This window comes from Ceratotherium simum, chromosome 13 (assembly GCF_057802395.1).
Source record: "Ceratotherium simum simum isolate JZ-2026a chromosome 13, ASM5780239v1, whole genome shotgun sequence".
Classification (NCBI taxonomy): domain Eukaryota; kingdom Metazoa; phylum Chordata; class Mammalia; order Perissodactyla; family Rhinocerotidae; genus Ceratotherium; species Ceratotherium simum.
This window is the reverse complement of record NC_141912.1, coordinates 25,173,825-25,192,818: the sequence shown is the minus strand read 5'-3', so window position 1 is coordinate 25,192,818 and position 18,994 is coordinate 25,173,825. Positions and strand designations below refer to the sequence as shown.

General features: G+C 43.8%; 1 pseudogene; it reads right to left on the bottom strand.

Moving 5' to 3' along the window:
- Positions 1 to 204: 204 nt before the first annotated feature.
- On the bottom strand, positions 205 to 17,257 carry LOC147915426 (butyrophilin subfamily 1 member A1 pseudogene; annotated as a pseudogene).
- Positions 17,258 to 18,994: the final 1,737 nt, after the last annotated feature.

Genomic DNA, 18,994 nt, shown 5'->3' with positions numbered 1-18,994 from the left:
AACTGCCCCCAGCCTTTGTCCAGTCCTGTGGAAGAATGAGAAAGAAATGGCTGCAGCTCTGAGAGCAAAGGTCAGAGGGGATCTGGCTCCACCTCTGGCCTGGGTGGAGCTCTGGGGGAGTTGTCCCTAGAAGTGGCTCCTCAACTCCAGTGCCCAGTTCTCCCCTGGAGGTTCAATTGAGAGAAAGTCTGGGGACTGATGGCATCAGTGGCAGATGGTCAGAGGTGTTGAGTGATAGAACTAGAGGTAGAAGAAAGGCCAGAGAGGCACAGTAAAGGAGGGCTGGGGTGAAGTGTAGATGTGGGACCTATCAACTGCACTATGGAAAGTGTAGGGAGAGGAAGACTATCCTCTACCCACTCTGCATCCTTTCTGGCTGGGCTACAAGTTAAATTGACATAAGACAGAATATCAGGAGAAAATCAAACAAAGCTTTATAACATGTATACATGGGATAGACCCAGGAAAAAGTGGGTAATGACAAAATGGTGGAGGTTCTCATCTTAAATACTATCTACAGGTAAAGACAAAGGAGGATGTTGGGAGTTGGGGAATCAGCTATGGGAGGTTACCAGAAAAGCACAGTAAACAGGAGTAAGGTTAATATGCAGATTTAAGTCTTTACCTTCTGCACTGATAAGAGTTTCTAGTGATAAGGTCATTCCCCCTTCTTCCTGGTATAGAGAAGGAGATACCTTTACAGATGGAGATTACCCTTACGAATGTAAATGTCTCTTACAAAGGGTAACTTCTACGTTAACTCGGTTTTCAGAACTTTGATAAGAATGGGTTTAGCAAGGACCATCCCAGTCTATCCATACCCAGAGTACTCTACGGTGATGGCCTGTCCTAGGGACAGGCCTTCTATATTAAATTCTTTTAGGCAGTTAGTGGTGGTGGTTTTGGGGGTGGGTAGGTCAAAGGTTCTTTCTGATTCTCCTGAGCCTTTATTGTTTTCAGCTTGAAATAATCCACATACCAGAGTGGCATATCTTGGAGTGGCCTGCCCTGAACCCCATCAAAGGAGACATCCCTAGCCTCATAGTCCAAGAAGATCCCCACCTGGCTGGGGGGGTACGCTCAGGGGGAGGAGGGTCCAAGGGGAGGTGAGGCCCTGATACCTATTAGCATACAGTTCCCTGGCCCAGATTCCATTTTGAGTTGACTCTGTGATTCCTCACGTCATTTCTGCATTTTCCTTCCAATCCCCAAGCTCCCAGTAAGTCCTGTCATCCACTTCTACCTCCCAGTACTGTCTCCCTGAAGAGACGGTTTCGTGGCCCAGCAAACAAGGGTCAAGAAAAACCTTCCAGATTTTTTCGGGGAGATCCTGCCATGTGTTTTTCTGCCTCACACTTTGGCAATCTTCAGACAGAAAGAGTTCAAACTAGGCAGTGTCTGGATCCAGAGTCACATTAGCCGCAGAAAGAGAGAGAGACAAGAGAGCCAGGTCAACTGTGGCATCACAGGGCCCTCAGTGACTGGGAGAGAGGCCAAAAGATGCTGACCCTCACCCATGAAGTCCCCCTCCTTCCTCCTCAAAACAGATAGAGTAATAAGCATCTCCCCAAATGTCCTCACGAACAGGTATCAAAGAGCCACTGGGAGAGCTCAGAAACTTCACAAGGAGGAGATAATGCAGATTCCTGAAAATCGGAGGTCCAGGTCCCTGGAAACATGGGTGTCTAAACAGGAATCCCCCCTTCCCACCCCATCCTCTCCTCTCCCACAGCATTCTGTACAAATCTGTCAAGTGTCCCTGCACTGTTATTATCTGTGGCATATTTCTCTCCTCTACTAGACGAGGACCTGAGAAAGTAGAGACTGTGTGTGTTCATCACTGCATTCTCACTGTCTAGCGCTCTCTGTCCCTGGCTCTCAAGTGGTGCTTAATAATGTTTGTAGAGTGAAGGAATGGGGAAAGTCCCATGGAGAGCCTTCAGCCCTCCCTCTCTGCCAACCTGAAGCCCCAGGGATTGCACAGAGGGCTACTTTGCCAGGGCTTTTCCACCAACTCTGTAGGATCTCTGATCTAATCAATACCCAACTTGAACGGATTTCCCAATATCTCATAGCTTAGAAGAGTCACATGGGAGAAACTGTTGTGTGTTCAACAAATGTTTCCTTTTCCTCCTAGGGACAGAGCTAGATGATATTTCCCAGCCTCCCTTGGGTACTCAGGACAAGAGTTGGCATCTTCCGGGCCCAGCCCTTGAGAAACCTTCTGCACAGTGTTTCCACCTCTTTTTCCCCACCTGTTGGCTGAATGCAGAGGAGAATGAGGCCCTGGAAAATCTGTGTGGAGCAGAGTTCTCATCTTCCGATAGGATCTGTCCTGAACTCTGAAAAGATGGAGAAATACACTTTATTATGTTTACCTAATGAGATGTTGGGGTTGTTTGTTACAACAGTTAGCCTACCCTGACCAATACAAGCCATGACCCAGTCATCTCCCTTTACAGGCTTTTGCTGAAGACACTTTTTCTATGTGCTAGATACTGAGGACTCACAGATGGTAACACACAGCCCCTACCCTGTCAAGGAACTCAATCTTGAGACGAAGAAGGCAATAAAATCACTTCAAAGAGAAATTCTATTAAATCTTGTCAGTTCTTCCTTCTAAAAGCCCTCAAATTTGCCTTTTGTTCTCTATTTATTTGTTTCATAGAATCCTTTATAATTTATTTCTTTCCTCTTATCTATAATTATACATGAGTCAGTCTACAGAGCTCTATCTCTTTGGTTGTGCATCTGGAGGCCACACCACAGAGCCAAGCCCCTCTTTGCTGGATCAGGGCTTCCCTGCCTGGTCGAGCAGTAAAACCAGCCTAACTTTCACTATTTGTCTGATTTTTTATTTGCTTTCCATCAAGTTCAGCACTCACCTTCATTTTGTCAAACCCAGTCGTCAATTTTCAGTTGCCAGCTTATTCAAACTCTCAGCCACATTTGAAATAAACATTTCTTCCTTCCTTCTTGATATAGTTTCTTTCCTCAGATTCTGGCACACATACCCTCTTGGGATTTTTTTCTTATTCCACTTGTTACTTTTTCTCAGTCTTCTTTGTTGGATCCTCCATTTTCCAGCTTCTGAATATTGGAAGGCCCAGGAGCTCAGTATTTTGAACTCCTATTCTTTTCTCTCTGAACACTCTCCCTAAGGAATCTCATCCAATCCCAGGATTTTATTTATTTATTTTTTATTGATGTTTTAATTGTTTATAACATTGTGAAATTTTGGGTTGTACATTTTTGTTTGTCCATCACCATGTATATGTCACTCTTCACCCCTTGTGCCCACTCCCTACCCCCATTGCCCCTGGTAACCACAATACAGTTTTCTCTGTCCATGTGCTGGACATATGAGTGGGATCATACAGTGTTGGTCTTTCTCTTTCTGGCTTATTTCGCTTAACATAATACCCTCCAGGACCATCCATGTTGTTGCAAATGGGACAATTTTGTCTTTTTTTTATGGCTGAGTAGTATTCCATTGTATATGTATACCACATCTTCTTGATCCAATCATCAGTCGAGGGACATTTAGGTTGCTTCCGCTTCTTGGCTATAGTGAATAATGCTGCAATGAACATAGGGGTGCATAAGCCTCTTTGGATTGTTGATTTCAGGTTTGTTGGATAGATTCCCAGTAGTGGGATAGCTGGATCATGGGGTATTTCTATTTTTAATTCTTTGAGGAATCTCCATACCGTTTTCCGTAGAGGCTGCACCAGTTTGCATTCCCACCAGCTGTGTATGAGGGTTCCTGTTTCTCCACATCCTCTCCAACATTTGTTGTTTTTTGTCTTCGTGATTATAGCCATTCTAATGGGTGTGAGGTGATATCTTAGTGTTGTTTTGATTTGCATTTCCCTGATGATTAATGATGTGGAACATCTTTTCATGTGCCTATTGGCCATCTGTATATCTTCTTTGGAGAAGTATCTGTTCATTTCCACTGCCCATTTTTTGATCGGGTTGCTTGTTTTTTTGTTGTTCAGTTGTGTGAGTTCTTTATATATTATGGAGATTAACCCCTTGTCAGATATATGTTTTGCAAATATTTTCTCCCAGCTGGTGGGTTGTCTGTTCATCTTGATTCTGGTTTCGTTTGTCTTGTAGAAGCTCTTTAATCTGATAAAGTCCCGCTTGTTCATTTTTTCTTTAGTTTCCCTAGTCTGGGTAGGCATGGCATCCAAAAAGATTCCTTTAAGACCAATGCCAAATAGTGTATTGCCTATATTTTCTTCTATGAGTTTTATAGTTTCAGGTCTCGCCTTCAGGTCTTTGATCCATTTTGAGTTAATTTTTGTGAATGGCAATAGCAAATGGTCCACTTTCATTCTTTTGCATGTGGCTGTCCAGTTTTCCCAGCACCATTTATTGAAGAGACTTTCCTTTCTCCATTGTATGTTCTGAGCTCCTTTGTCGAAAATTAGCTGTCCATCTATGAGTAGTTTTATTTCTGGGCTTTCAATTCTGTTCCCTTGATCTGTGTGTCTGTTTTTGTACCAGTACCATGCTGTTTTGATTACTATTGCTTTGCAGTATGTTTTGAAGTCAGGGATTGTGATGCCTCTAGCTTTGTTCTTTTTTCTTAGGATTGCTTTAGCTATTTGGGGTCTTTTGTTGCCCCATATGAATTTTAGTATTCTTTTTTCTGTTTCCCTGTAGAATGTCATTGGGATTCTGATTGAGATTGCATTGAATCTGTAGATTGCTTTAGATAATATAGACATTTTAACTATGTTTATTCTTCCAATCCATGTACATGGGATGTCTTTCCATTTCTTTATGTCATCATCACTTTCTTTCAATAATGTCTTGTAGTTTTCATTGTATGGGTCTTTCACCTCCTTGGTAAGATTTATTCCTAGATATTTTATTCTTTTTGATGCAATTGTAAATGGTATTATCTTTTTGAACTCTGTTTCCGTTAGTTTGCTATTAGTATACAGAAATGCAATTGATTTTTGTAGATTGATTTTGTACCCTGTGACTTTGCTGTAGTTGTTGATTATTTCTAATAGTTTTCCAACAGATTCTTTAGGATTTTCTATATATAAAATCATGTCATCTGCAAATAGTGAGAGTTTCACTTCTTTGTTACTTATTTGGATTCCTTTTATTTCTTTTTCTTGCCTAATTGCTCTGGCCAAAACCTCCAGTACTATGTTGAATAGGAGTGGTGAGAGTGGGCAGCCCTGCCTCCTTCCTGTTCTCAGAGGAATGGCTTTCAGTCTTTCCCCGTTGAGTATGATGTTGGCTGTGGCTTTGTCATAAATAGCCTTTATTATGTTGAGGTACTTTCCTTCTATACCCATTTTGTTGAGAGTTTTTATCATAAATGGATATTGCACCTTGTCAAATGCCTTCTCTGTGTCTACTGAGATGACCATGTGGTTTTTATTCTTTGTTTTGTTGAGTGGTGTGTCACGTTTATTGATTTGCGGATGTTGAACCATCCCTGCGTCTCTGGTATAAATCCCACTTAATCATGATGTATGATCTTTTTAATGTATTGCTGTATTCGGTTTGCCAATATTTTGTTGAGGATTTTTCCATCTATGTTCATCAGCGATATTGGCCTATAATTTTCCTTCTTTGTATTGTCTTTGTATGGCTTTGGTATCAGGGTGATGTTGGTCTTGTAGAATGATTTAAGAAGTGTTCCATCTTCCTCTGTTTTTTGGAATAGTTTGAGAAGAATGGGTATTAAATCTTCTTTGAATGTTTGGTAAAATTCACCGGAGAAGTCATCTGGTGCTGGAATTTTATTTTTTGGGAGGTTTTTGATTACTATTTCAATCTCTTTACTTGTGATTGGTCTATTCAGATTCTCCATTTCTTCTTGGTTCAGTTTTGGAAGGCTGTATGAGTCTAAGAATTTATCCATTTCTTCTAGATTGTCCAGTTTGTTGGCATATAATTTCTCATAGTATTCTCTTATAATCCTTTGTATTTCAGTGGTATCCATTGTAGTTTCTCCTCTTTTATTTCTAATTTTATTTACTTGAGTCTTTTCTCGTTTTTTCTTAGTAAGTCTGGCTAAGGGTTTGTCAATTTTGTTTATCTTCTCAAAGAACCAACTCTTTGATTCATTAATCCTTTCTGCTGTTTTTTTGGTCTCAATTTCATTTATTCAATCCCAGGATTTTAATTACCACATGTGTACACATAACTCCCAAGTCTCTAGCTCCAGCATCTTACGGCCACCCCAAATTCATACATCCAATTGACTACATGACTGAAGTCCAAAAGAGAACTTTTAATTTTTGCCTAGAAATTCCCTATCATTCACCCATTTGTTTTTCCCAAAATCCCAAGAAAGGCCTACCAAGTGGACCTATCAGTAATCTTTTTCAGCTCTTCCTGCAAAACATATCTCAAATTCAACAACCACTTCTCACCATCTTCATAAAAGCCACTGTGATATCGTGCCTGGATTCCTGCTGTAGCATCCTAACTGGCTTCCTTGCTTCCCATCTTGCCTCTCTATAGTCTATTCTCCACACAGCAGCAGCCAAAGTGATCTTAAAAAACATAAATCAAATGCTGTCACTCTCCAGCCCTAATGTCCCCAGTGGTTTCCTATAATATTTAAAATAAATCCAAAGACATCACTATGATCTAGAACGTTTTCTATGTTGTGGCCCCAGCTTATCTCTTGCACCACATCTCCTATCATCTCTAGGCCCACTCACACTGCCCTTTCCAGGCACACTGGCCTCCTTCCAGTTCGTCATACACTCTGGATCTTTCCCACCTTGGGATCTTTGTATCTGCTCCCCACTCTGCGTGAAATAGAGGAAGCCATGGGTCTTAATATGTTGATTCCTTCCTACCCATTGTATCTTGCCTTAAATTTCATCTCCTTACAGGGACCTTTCATAACTTCCCTTCTCTATTAAATCTTCCCTCTTCATTCGCTTATATTGCATCTGGTTAGCTTTCTTTAAGGCTTAGCATATGAAAAACACTTAGTAAATATATATTGCATAAATGAGACCATAAAAAGAGAAAAACAGTACATTAAAAAGGATTATCTGAAGCAGAGCAATGCAGGAAGATTAGAAGATGGAGTTGAGGGCCACTTAGAAGGAAAAACTGACCGAATTGGCTAGCCTATTAGAATGGTATGATAAAGTAAGATAAGTCCTGGATGACTGAAGTTCTTGCTTGGGCAATTGAGTAGATAATGGTACCATTAATACAAATACTAGAGAAGGAGAAAGAGTAAGAGTGTATCGGAGGGGTTGGGAGAGTGTTGAATTTAACTTAGTCTGAGCTGTTATGGGACAATCCAGATAGACAAATTTTAGAGGGCTGGTGGAAGTGGAACTTTGGAAAGAAATCGAGATATGAATGTGGGAGTACTCCACATATATGTTTCCCAAGGTGTATGTAGAGTGACATATGGACTCAGGAATCCCTGGGGAACACGTACGTTTAGGAGACAGGGAAGAAGTGTCGGTATCTCCTGGGTCAGAATTAACCAGCTGTGTGACCTTGAACAAGTTACTCGAAATTACAGGGCCTTCTTCATGTTAAGGATAAGGGATCAGAGAAGGTCTGTTCCAACTCTACACCATATGAACAGGGGAGAGGGCATAGCCTGTGGGACCAGACTCCCTGCCCTTGTGTCCTAGTGTCACTATGTCCTGGATGTATGATTTGGAGAAAGGTTTTTACTCTCTTTGTGGATTAATTTCTTCCATTGTGAATGGGCATAATAATAGCACCTACCTCTTAGGGCTGTTGTGAATATCAATAAAAGGGAAAACATATATAAAGCTCTCAGAACTGTGCCTGGTGCACGACAGCAACTGCCCAATAAGTGTTTGCTATTTAAAAAAACAATTTACAAGATTTTACTTATCCCTCCTTTCCAGGGTTCTCTACGGGGGAACCAATTATGAAGTGGTCCCTCTGCTCTGAGGAGAGAGGTGCTTAGGTGGACAGAGTTGCCAGGTCTCCTCTAAGATGCGCATAACCCACCTGAGACTGAATGTCATTGATTTATCTATCTATCTATTTATTTATTTTTTTAAAGGAAATTTTTTTATTTTTATTTTTTTGTGTGAAGATCAGCCCTGAGCTAACATCCATGCCAATCCCCCTGTTTTTGCTGAAGAAGACTGACCCTAAGCTAACATCTATTACCAATCCTCCTCCTTTTCTTCCCTTTTTCTACCCAAAGCCCCAGTAGATAGTTGTATGTCATAGTTTCACATCCTAGTTGCTGTATGTGGGACGCCGCCTCAGCACGGCCGGAAAAGGGGGAGGGCAGGGTTGATGGGAGTTTAGTTTTGGATACACTGACTGTGAGATGCTTTCATAGCCTCTAAAAGGAGGTGTCCGGTGGGCACTGGGTCAAGGAGTGGGTGGGGCTGGAGCCAGAAATCCAGGGGCTGGTGGGGGAGGGGTGGACAGCTTACAGGGTAGAGCCCTGAAAATGGATTGGACCCAGCAGGGAATGTGTGTAGCATGAAAACAGAGCCCAGTACTGAAGCCTGAGGAATATCAGCAGTTATGGAGCAAGAGGGGCAAGAATTCTGAGAAGGAGCTCCCCAGGAGTAGAGAAAGAACCAGGAGTGTGTCCTGGGAATTAATGAGGCAGATGCCAAATTAGGGAGGACGACCTACTCAGGGAGGTCAGTGAAGAAAGGAAAGAGAAATGCATATGGATTTAGTGACTGGGAGGTCATTATTGACTGAGGAACCATTTTTATGGTGTGGTAGAGGAGAGGTCAGTCATCATGGTGGACACAAGAGTAGAGGCCATTCATGTGTGCTTTTTGCTGGCAACTTGCTTGTGTAGAAGTAGAGCCCAGAGAGAAGTGAGGAGGAGCATATTGCCCAGAGAAGCGAGGAGGAACGAGGTGGTGAAGATGGGAGAAACTTGTGCTTGTTCTAGCTTGTTGTGTGGCTGAGGACTCCAATGTGTCCCCCCAAGGTCAACCCTCTTGTAGTTCACACCCCTGAGTAACCTCTTCCTCTTGACTGTGGGCTAAACCTGTAACTTGCTTCAACCCTATAAAATATGCAAAGGTGATGGGCAGTCACATCCATGATTACGTTGTTGTACAAGAATCTGTCTTGCTAGCTGGCCCACTCTAAAGGCTGTCTCTCCTTTCCTGGATTTGAAGAAGAAAGCAGCCATGGTGGGAGGCCCACATTGCAAGGAGCTGAACGTGGCCACTGGGAGCTGAGAGCAGCCTCCAGCCAACAGCCAGCAAGAAGTTGGAGCCCTCAGTCCTACAGCTGTAAGGAAATTAATTCTGGCAACATCCTGTGTGAACTTGGAAGTGGATTCTTCCCCAGTGGAGACTCCAGATGGGGAGACCACAACCTGGCTGACACCTTGATTGCAGCCCTGTGAAACCCTGAGCAGAGGACCACGCTCAGCAGTGCCTGGACTTCTGACCCACAGAAACTGTGATATAATCAATGTGTGCTGTTTTAAATTATAAAGTTAGTGGTCATTTGTTATGCAGCAATAGATAAGGAAGGAAAAAGAGACAGTGGAATCAATGATGAAGATACAGATGAGTAAAAAGAATAATTTATATCTCGAGCCCTGACCTCATGCATGGCCTGCACACTTGGTTATCCCATTGCCTACTCTGCATCTTCACTTGGATCCCTAATAGGCTCTCAACCTTGACGGAGCCAAAATAGAACTTCCCATTCTGTGCACCTCCTCCCCTTATCCACACAGCCTCCTTCTCTCTCTGTTTCCCCATCTCAGCAAATGGCAACTCCATCTTTACAGTTTCTTAGGCCTAAGAACTTGGAGACATCCTTGATCCACTCCTTTTTTCACACCCCACATCTAAGTGCATTAGTGAAGACATTCTACTTTATTTAAAAATAAATCCAGCCCTGACCACTTCCGGTGCTCCCCTTGGTATAAGCCATTCTCATCTCTCACCTGGATCACTACAGTAGCTCCCAGCTGGCTTTCAGGTTTTTATCCTGCCACGCCTCCCCACAGCCCAGTCTCAGTTTAGCATCTGAAGTAACTTTCGAAAACATAAATCAGATCCAGTTTCTCCTCTGCTCAAAACCTGGCAGTGGGTCCCCTCTCAGAGACAAAGCCAAGGCCAGCATGATAGCATTCAATGTTAAACCCTTCTGATACTGTCCCCTCTGATTCTCCTGGTCACTCCCTGTCCTGTAGCCACACCAGCCTCTTTCCATTCTTCAAACACACCATATGTGCTTCTGCCTCTGGGCTTTGGCACTGCTGTTCTCTCTACTCGCAATGCTTTTCCCCCAGGTAGTCCTATGACTTGCTCCCCTACATCATCACCACTCTATATTAAATTGCAAATTCATTACTCTAATTTATTTATCTCCTGAGCACTTATCATCATGTGTCACACCATAGATTTTACTATTTATTTAGTTTTCTGTCTCCCTCCACTAGAAGGTAGGTTCTTGGTGAATGGGGAATTTCTGTTTTGTTCACTTCTGTGCCCCCGGCACCTAGAATAGTAACTGGCACTTGGTTACTGCTCATGGATCTTTATTGAGTGAATGAATGAATGAATGAATGGAATGAATAGAGAAGCCCAGAGGGAAGCTGGAGAGTGAGGGGTCCAGGATGAGGGTGAAGAAATAGCCTCAGACAGGAGAAAGGACATATACTCCATTGAAATCAGAGGAAACAGATCAGGAGGGGCAGGTGCAGGTGGTGGGGCAGGAAGTGTGGGACCTCCCTCTTCTATCTTTTCTCTGAGGTCGGGGGTTGTATCACCATGAGAGACGTGGGGAAAGGATGTTGTGATGAGGATAACGGCTAATGTTCACTGATCACAGCTATGTGCTACATCTGTAATGGGTGCTCTCCACACCCTATCTCATTCCTTAACATCTGCTGGGAGAAGTGGGTATAATTAGCTCAATTTCTAGGTGAGGAAAATAGAATTTCAGAGAGGTTAAGGAACCTGTCTCCATTTGTCCGAGTAGGTAGGATAAACAGGGGCCAACCAGGTGTGTTGAACAGGCAGAGGAAATGGGCACAGACATGTGAAACTGAGTGATGCATTTGGCGCACTGCAGGAGGTGTGGTCAGGCCAGTGCAGGGCAGCACATGGCAGGGAGTGTCCAAGGATGGAGCAGAAATAGGAGGACTGGACCACTGAGTGCCTGCAATGCAAGGATAAAACGCCCAGGGATTGGACTGCATATTTCAGGGTAGTGTTTCTTCAACTGAGTTATGTAAAAAAACTTGCTTAGACAAAAACTAATTTCTAGATACCTCTGAAAACATATCTTAAAACCCTGAGTGAACCAATTTGAAAATGCAGCATTAAACATTAAAGTCTGTCATTAGGGACCTCATTTGTCACTGATGGGATTATAAACAGCAGTGAACTTGGAATCTGGAACCACTCAGCAATGATGGATTACAAGGATGTTAACCAGGTGATACTGAGTCTGCCTAGGTTGTGTTTGTTTAGATTAAAAATGACATTAAGACCATTTTTCAAAAAAAATTTGAAAATTATTTTAGTATTTACAGATCTCCATAGCATCCCTCTCCCCAGTAAGACTGCAGACAGCAATGGGAAGCCCCAAGATGTTTAGGAACTCAGAGGAATGTAATCAGATGTCTGTTTTAGCAAGTTTACTCTGAAACTCTAGACTGTGGTTAAAGATTGGCCCAGAGCCAACATCTGTGCTCATCTTCCCCTATTTTGTTTGCGGGACGACACCACAGCATGACTTGATCTGCGTTGTGCAGGTCCACACCCAGGATCTGAACCCATGGACCCCAGGCTACTGAAGTGGAGCACGTGAACTCAACCACTATACCACCGGGCTGGCCCCGGTAATAAATTTTAAAAGCAATGTGTTGTTTATGCTGGTTGTTTTCCAGATTTTTCTGTTTCCTGGTATTTATTTAAACTAAAAGTCTTAAGAGGAAAAGGATAGCAGTAGCTCCTGGAGGAAGGGAAGCAGAAACCAAAGAGGTAGAGAGTTAGATGGTGAGGCTGTGAAGAGAAGTGCTGTGGTAAACTGAGTCCCAGGGATCTGTGATAAGAGAGAAAAATTGCGAGAGGTGGTCCATGCTGAGGAGGGCCCCTGGGCTAAGCAGTAGAAAGGACTTGCCCTGAGGGGCAGGAGGGAAAGGAGCCCACCTGGGTGGGTGGTGAAAACCCTGAGGAATCAAGGGTATACAGGAGGAGGAGCAGGGTGACAGGAAAGGATATGGAGTTCAGTTTGGGACACAGGTTTTAAAACTCTTTGAGGTGCCCATGAGGTGTAAACCAGAGATTTTGGGATTGTACAGGTTAAGTCCAGATTGTGTAGGAGTGAGCAAGGCCTGAGGGGAAAGAATCAGGGTAAAGGCACCTATTAAATGAGGCAGAGGAAGTCTTAGATTAAAAACAAATATTCCAGTTTACTCACCACCCACTTTCTGGGCTTTTATTCAGCCTGAAGTAGAACAAAGAAACATCATGAGATACCCGGCGTTTGAGAGAGTCTTAAATCGTATACAGAGGAAAGGGAAGCACAGAACTTACTGAGCGCTCTTTGGAGTTTCTCTGAAAAAGGACAAGAAGTTCATCAGTAGCATGCGTAGTAGAGGAATCAGGCCTGCTGCGCAAAGGAGCCTCTGGGAAACTCCTTCCTGGGCTGTGTGTGCAGTGAGTCCTGGGAGCTGTCCCAGAACTAGGAACACTAGGGCACAGTCAGGGTCACAGGTGGGGAAGGAAATGGAGCAGGGTTGGTGTAGTGAGGAAAGACTGCATTGAAAACCTCAATGAAAACATCCCCTGATCCTCTTCATCCTTGTCCTCTCACTTTCAGTCTCTCCAGTTCCCTTTCCCACAGTCCTCTATGGACCTCACTGCCTTGGTCTTCTGATCCCTTTATCTTTGGTCCAGCATTCTCACTCTTTCTCCTGGGGAAGTTTCCGGATGAAATCCAGTGCACCCAGCAGGAGAAGTCCCAGAAAAAGCAAGAGTGAAGTCTGAGCTGCCACCAAAGGAAAGTCCCTCAAGAAAAGCATATCTGAGCCAGAATTGCTGAGCATTATTCTTGTAGAGACAAGGCCCAAAGACAGTGGGGTGTAGGGTGCACAGAGCATGCCTCAAGGACTCTCCAAGGTTCCTGGTCCAGTTCAATGGCAGGGAGGGGCCTGGCTGGGACAGTGACTTAGCCTTGCCTCATTCTCTCCCACTGGATGGTGAGGAAGCCAAGAAACCTTGAGAGTCATTGTAAAAAAAAGACATAAAAAAAAGTCCTTGGGACTTAAATCAGGGAGGTATAAATCACCCTTGAAATATAGAACCGAAACTGAGATCTGGAGGAATGGGTGGACACTGTTCTCTTTTCCTCAAATCATGAGAAAAGGAGCCTTCCACTGAGAATCATCTTGAACATGGCAGCCTCTCAATTTACTTGCAATTGTGGAGTGAAGTATATTTTTGGCAAGGAAAGGGCGATGGTAGGAACGAGAAGCCCTGAATGCTAGTCCTGTCTCCACCACTTCTCCACGTGTGGTTTCAGCCAAGCCATCTAGTGTTCCCCTGTCTTGATTTCCTACGTAAAAAGTGGAGAGTTCAAAAATGTTACCTGTGTTATTGACACTGTCAGATCAATAAGAAAACTGTGAGAAGAGAACTTGACCATCTAGATGAAACTTTATGCATGTGTTTCTTGTGAATTCTCCTCTGCACTCAGCACTCACTCGTGGTTTAGTAAGCCTCCAAAAAATACCGTTGATATGAAAAAAATGAGAGTGTAAAACCTTTGTTTGTCTTTCAGAAAAAGGATTCCATGTGATGAGAAAGGCTTTTCAAGGAGGTGTTGCAAATTAGCTGAAATATCCTATGCATAGAAAAAGTTAAATTAACAAAATAAAAACTACTCATACAGCAGGAACAGATTCATAAATGAACATAAATGTAACAATCTAGAGCCAACGGATGCCTCAAAAGTAAATTTCTGCCAAATATCTGAGAAACGTTGTTGTTGTGAGGACTAAAGGAACAGTGAAAAATTAGTTGTTATTTTCCTAATGAAGTGGAATTTTTATTAATAAAGTAGTTTCTGGCAATTTTTTCTAAAATTTGAACATCATATTTTTTTGTTGATTAGTCACTATCTTCCACAGCAGCCCACACAGGACTTCCTCATTTGCTGTGTTCATGTTCCTCCTCCTTAAAGTTTAACCCCAGATCTTGTGCTGTTTTGTATTATTTAGTAGCTGTTTCATACTGGTAACAGCTTTAGAGTGAATACCCTTGTATGTTCTGATAAAAGATAATTTTTTAAAAAGGTAAATATATATAAAGAATACATGTCAAAGTGTTTATTTAACTTATTAATTAATGAGGAAACCAGTAAAAATGTTAAGAGTGGTTCAACTGAGGATTTCATTTACAGAAACCCATATTCTCTACCAGGGAGAAATCATGTGCATTGCCAAGGACAGGAATCATTTATATTACTGTCAGTGTTCGATAAGTTAACTTCGGTCTCTACAAATATGTAGAATAGCCTAGACAAAGAAACAAGGGCACACTCCTGTAGAATCAGAGATCCCCGGTGTGAGGTCCACTAGACAACGCCAGTTGTCTTGTGGACAACTGTTGCATTGACCATTTGAAAACCTTTTACAATATTTCCAAAAAGTTCTTATTTCTTTCTTTCTCCTACAGTGTTGAGGACAAAGCAGGTGGTTCACACAAAGGCAGCTCATATTGGATGAAATAAGAAATAATGAACAGACTGTTTCCCAAGAAATACTGCCTAAGTGGTACTTAAAAAAGATGAAAAGTGATTTCCAGAAATAATTCAGACCATTTGCAAAGGGCCTAAGGTGAAGAGAGCGGTCTACACATTTGCATATCTCCCATCCCTTTAAACAGCATCCTCACCTGCCTCTTTCTGTCCGGCAGTGGCTTCAGTGATGTCACCTTTTGTAAAATGGTGAGTATTCAAGGACTCTGACTTGGTGTCTCCTGGTGGAAGCGCTACAGGCCCCTTCCGTCGTGCTGATGGGGCCTGTCCTTGTCTGAGCACATGACCAGAGAGGACGCACCTACAGCTGTTGGACATCCATGTGCTTGAGTCTCACCTCCGGGGAGAGGGACAGGGGAACTTGCTGTCCTTCACACCTTGGCCAGAAGATCAGTCACCTCAGGGGTCACTTTCTGCCCATGGAGCTGGTTACCAACCAGTAAGAAGGAGAAGAGGTGGAGACATGTGTGTAAAGGGAAGACCCTGGACAACCTCAAGATGGCTCATGCCTCTCCCTCAGAAGTCTGGGGGACTGGACACAATCTGAGACTTGCTTTATTTTGTCCATAACACTTATCATGTTATAATCAATTTATATTTCTCTTTGTTTATTATCTGTCTCCCTGCTCTTACATGAAGCTGTACAGGGGCACAAATTTTTGTCTGTTTTATCTTCGGCTGGATTCCCAGCACCTAAAACAGAAGGTAGGTAGGATTGCCAAATATAATACATTGTATTTCTGTTTGCTAAATCTGGCGGCCTTAAACATAGAGGACTCTGAGTAAACATTTGTGGGATGAATGAATACTCTTTTCTGCTTGAAGTTTGAATTTGGAAACAGACAAACCAAGCAAGGCAGTAGATAGAGAAGACAAGAGGAATGGGGTTGGCTTCATAGGCGGAAACCCCTGTCTATTTGCTGTGAGCCAGACACTGTGCTGAGCACAGAGGTTGGGTAGGAGGAGTACAGGGAAGAGTCAGAGAAAGCCCTGGCATTGAAGGAGCCCTCTGACCTCAGTCTCACACCCTTCTCTCTCCTTCAGCCACACCCCCTGGCAGTCTCCCTACAGTCCTTTCTCCGACACTCACAGTTCTCTGCTCCTCTGACTGACTCAGTCTTTGGATCACTTTGTGATTCAGACTCCGGGCTGGGCCAGGGCTCAGTCAAGACCCTCCACTGCCTCCAGTATCTCAAATTGGAATACTGTCAGAGGCAGGGGAGTGTTCAGGGGCTCAGTATTGCTATCCATAGGACTCCCTCAGGACTACATCTAGGTTCCTGTCTGGCCCAGATGCCACATGTTTGTGACTTCCCCCAGCGATGAAACAGGTGATGACAGGGAATCACACATCCTCCTTCTTTCAAAAGCCACAGCTCAGCATAGTACACCTGAGGCTAAGCAGGTCCTGACCTGCAATGGAAATCCCAGCTGTCTTTTCCTGGCTGAGGAGGGGATTTCTGATGATACAGGATACGTCTTTCCCAGAGCTGCCTTTCACAATCATAGATGCTGTGACTGCATAAAGGCTGGCTCCATGTATAACCAAGGGTGCTGCCACAGCTGGCGTGACCTCCCCCCTTGGCATCTCTCCACTCTATTTGGGGCTGAGCATACCAGCCAGTGGACATGCACTCCAGGTGGATCTCTCCATCCTCTAACACTTCATTTCAATGTGAAGATCAGAACCCAGTGCTGTGGAAGGATAAATGAGCCTGAATTCTTTGGGATCTCCTGTATCGATGAGAATCTCAACAGAAATCAGTGGCACGCTCACATTAGAGTATTTAAGATTGGCTTCATTAAGGAGCTGTTTGCGAAAGCGTGGTCTTGATGAGAGGAAACCTACATGGGATAGAGCAGTACCACACTGCCAGGAACAGTGGAGCTGTTACCATCCACCACTAAACACAATAGGAGGCAGAGAGAAAGCAATTTCCAAGACCTAAAAGAAGAGAGTCCTGTAGAGAGGGCTTTCTTGAGAGGAGCTGTGATCTTCGCGAAGGGAATACAGTCAGCTAGGGGTGGCCCTGCAGGGAGAAAGCCAGAGGCATAAGGACCTTCACCCCTCTCTCCTCTTTCCCTCTGACCGTCTTCTGCTATGACTCCCCAATGACCAAACCCAGCCAGATGCTACAGGGCAAGAGAATGCACTGAGAGAAAGATATCAACCTGGTCTTAGCGTTCTCCTGTTGAATATAAGCAATTTCATGGAACATCAGTATCAGACATGGGCACTTTGCCACTATGATGGGTCAAGACAAAAACAAGACCACTCAACAATCATGCTTGAACATCAAGAAAAACAAGAACACTGTCCAAACCACAATCATGACCAAACATTTCCCCATCCTGGCTATGAGTGACTGCTGCTCCTTGACCAATTACAGCTTTAGCCTTGCTCTAGTCTTCCTTCCAGATAAGGCTTATTGACACCCTGCCATAGCATCACAATCCCCTCACCTTCCTGACAGCGTCCAATCCGGAGCAAAGCCATGCTTCCATAAACCCTCCCCCAACTCTCCTAACACAAGCCCAAATTCTAAACCAAGTCTTCTCTAACACCCTTTTACTGAGACACCACACTGTTCCCACATGGCATGCATTCTCCCTCCCTGTAACATGTAATAAACACAACTTGGTCAACACCAAGTGCGTTCCTGGGGTCCTTTGTTTGGAGAACACTGGCAGCACAGATTGTGTCCTACAGGTCAACCACCCAGGGCCCACAGCACCATGTACCCGGAAGGGCCACATAAGCGATTTGGAACACAAGTGAACCCAAACAACTGTGTGCCGTCACTGAAGAGATATTTTCCTATCCATCATATCCCCGACCACCTACTCCCTGCATAGACCCTGGTGGCCAGCATGAAGGACTTCACCCCAGGGCCAACTCAGGGTGAAACACACAGTCACTAGTGTGGTGACTCAAGATCCTCCTCTGCCAAAATGTCTCCTTGGGATTCTCTTAACTTTGAGTTCCAACATAGAAAATCAACCAGAAAAATATGCAATGTTAAATGTATGTACACTAACCATAACCCATCAGGAAATCCTCAGCTCTGCTCTCCAAATATGGTCAGAATATTTCCCTTTCCCACACTTCCCTTGCTACAGCCAGGTCCAACGCTCCACCATCACACTCTGATTAATGAAGGAGCCTCCTCTCTGGGTCCCCTGATTCCACCTGTGTCTCTTACATTCTATGCTCAATACAACAACCAGAACGTTCCTGAGTCACATCATGTCACTCTTTTGCTCAGCACCTTCCAGTGGCTCCCATTTCACTCAGAGCAGATGCTGAAATCATCACAGTGGCCAACATGGCCCTCCAGGACTTGCACCTCTCACTGCATCTCCCCTACTCTCCTCTTCTGATCCATTCACACTGCCCTTCTAGCTGGTCCTTAAACAGGCCAGGACAGAGGGCCTCAGCCCTGACTCTTCCCTCTACCTGGAACCCTCTTCCCCCAGATATCCACAAGACTCACTCCCTCACCTCCTTCAAGTCTTTCCTCTATAGTCAGTTCCTCCATGAGACCTTCTCTGACCCCAGGATTATGGCAAACTGCTCCCAGCCCCCTGAGCCTGCTCTCTTTCCCTGTTGAATTTTCACCATCTAACATACCATGTTTTTACTGTCTGTCTCCATCTGCTCGAATGGAAGCTCCACAAAGCAGGGATATTTTGTCTATTTTGTTTAGTGATGTGTAACAACACCCCACAACATGAAACCCTCAGTAAATATTTGTTGAATGAGAGAATGCGTGAGGGGTAACACATTATCCCATCAATACTCACTAGCATTTTAAATTGATTTAGATGATCAGATTAACTAGTTGTCATCCAACAAGAAGGGAAGTGGAGAGTTGTGAAGACAAGCATCTGCCTCCTTAATGACGTGCTCTTTGGGTCTAGCCTGGACAGCAGACCCCAGTCTCCTGTGCTTCCACTGGGACTTGCCTATGTATTTATTCCTATTTTTGATGAAGTGGTTTCATGTAGCAAGCTTATCCTGGATATGCGTGTAAGAGTGTTACAAGTCAATGTGACTCAATACGCTCTGTTCACAATTGTTCTTTGGAGGAGAAACATTCCTGGGAGGAAGTTATTTCTTTCCTGTCTTCCCTTTCCCCAGGTATTCACCAGTGCTCCTTGGCAGATGGGCTCTGGCCTCACCAGCAGTGGATAAGTTCCCTGGTCTTAGTCTTTCCACTGCTAGAGAAATGCA